Genomic DNA, 2,542 nt, shown 5'->3' on the forward strand with positions numbered 1-2,542 from the left:
AATTTTTTATTTTTTATGTTGTTAACTAATGCACTAAAAATACTTATTAGTAAGAAGACTAAGATCCTAAACCATCTACTTTTAATGTCATCAAGTGAACTGTTACCAAAGTTAAAGAATTTGAATTGAATTGAATTGAAATTAACTATTATTTAATGTATAATTTTTAATTTTTTATGTTGTTAACTAATGCACTAAAAATACTTATTAGTAAGAAGACTAAGATCCTAAACCATCTACTTTTAATGTCATCAAGTGAACTGTTACCAAAGTTAAAGAATTTGAATTGAATTGAATTGAACAACTCAATTAACTATTTTTACACTACTCAATTGAATCTGTTCTGTTGTTTTCTCTTGTCCTTTCAAATGAGATACGAGAGGTGTAAAGTTGGAGTAAAATAGGCAAATCAGTAATGGTAGAAATGGGCAACAACTATGCTTAAAAACTTGATAATGTTTGGTATGAAATTTTCGTAGGCTACTCAATTCTTTATGGCATTGTGGGCCATTTGAGTCTTTTTGAATTTGACTACAATCACATTCACAGATTATAGATAAGTCCTAAGTGTGAATGCTTTCTAGATATAGGTGTGTAAATTCATTGTATTCATCTCTCTCAATTGTTGTACTACCACATAATGACGATCTTCAAAAAGAAGATGGGGTCAATGGCGATGAAAAAGAAGAAGACGAGTTCGATGATAATCAGAAAACTATATTGAAAGAGGAGGATGGTGAACCAGGAGAAGAAGACGATGAATCTAATTAGGGTTAATGTAAATATTGGCGGGTTATATGTGCCAGTCCGACTCGTTTGCTATCCCTAGTTAGATTATTAGACTAAAAAAATTGAATTAATGATCAAGTGATAGTCAAAAACAATAAATTCTGATAATTTTTTAATATTTTTTCTCCCAATAAATCCTATACGAAGAAATAAGCTAAGGAGTTTAGCATGAATGAAAAATTAGGTATTAAGTAGAAGTACCATGTATATATGTTGAAGCTCAATCACACATTAAACTAAAAAATGTATGCATTCTACTTTTTATCCACATCTATCTATATTAAAAAGTAACAACACTCTTCATCACCATCACCAGCTATATAAATCTCAGACTGTACTCTTCAATTATCTATCCCATCAATCTTCAGTTATCGCCATATTCATTACCTCTAAAAAATGGCTTAACAATAACCTTCTGGTAATCCTCATTGGTTTTGTACTAGTTCTCTTCCACAGCAACAACATCAAATTTACCTATGCAACAAGCAGATTAGTATTATTAGATGAAAACAATAATAAGCCAGAAAAATTTTCTTCACTTCCTCAACAACCCATTTTCCCAGTTGCACCACTTCAACAAAACACACCTTCATTTATGCTCCCAACATTGCCATCTTTGCCACCACAACCAATCGGTAACAATAACATCAACAATGGTTTCATGAACACACCACTTTTTTCACTTCCAACATTGCCACCTCTACCCAAATTGCCTCCTTTACCTTCTCTTCCAATTATGCCCTTTCCTACTTTACCATCTAATAATGCCATTCCTTCATTTCCTTCTTCTGTTGCACCTCCAAGACCTTCCCCTCTTGGCTTACATCATCATGGAGGAGAAGATGATACAAATTAAATTTCACCCGTGAACACTCAACAATTAACAAAATAAAATTTGAGAAAAGGACAAATAAGTCCCTTACCTTTTGCCCCGCGAACATTTTCGTCCCTAACTATTGAAAAAATACTTTTAGGCCCTAACCTTCACAAAATTTGGACGGATCAGTCCCTCCGTCCAAATGAGGGACTGATCCGTCCAAATGCCTCCGTCAGAGACTGATCCGTCCAAATGCCTCCGTCAGAGACTGATCCGTCCAAATACTTCCGTTAGGGACTGATCCGTCCAAATTTTGTGAAGATTAGGGACTTAAAAGTATTTTTAAATGGTTAGAGATAAAAATGTCCGCAGGACAAAAGATCAGAAACCTATTCGTTCTTTTCTAATCAAATTTTTAGAGTTTACTTCATATATTCTTCTTATTCTTTTTTAGTCCGTCTCTTATTTGAAATTTTGGTACGTTTATATATAAACTAATATTTGTTTAGATACGTCAAACGTACTAAAATGCTAAAGAAATACATTAAACACAACAACTTGAAGGGAGTATTTTATGTTGCATTCGATCTAATTAGAACTTTCTCGCCATATTTTTTGTGACAGTTTGTATATTAAGGACGGAGATATTGTTTGCATTATTCATGTTGTTACTGTATTTCCTATGTATTCCGTGATTAATAAAAACCAATTTTATTCATAGCTTTTGTTGCTTTCAAAAATATACAAAGTTCTGAAAACCGATCAAGTTATGGAATTAGTAGTTTAAAGATTCAAAAAATTTAATCGAGATTTAATTAGAATCAAATTATATATAATAAAATAATATATTTATTTATAAAATATATAATTCTTAAAAAATAATCATTTTAATTAATTGTTTTAAATTATTTAACCATTAAAAATTCTATTAGTTTA

Source organism: Arachis ipaensis, chromosome B07 (assembly GCF_000816755.2).
Source record: "Arachis ipaensis cultivar K30076 chromosome B07, Araip1.1, whole genome shotgun sequence".
Taxonomy (NCBI): Eukaryota; Viridiplantae; Streptophyta; class Magnoliopsida; order Fabales; family Fabaceae; genus Arachis; species Arachis ipaensis.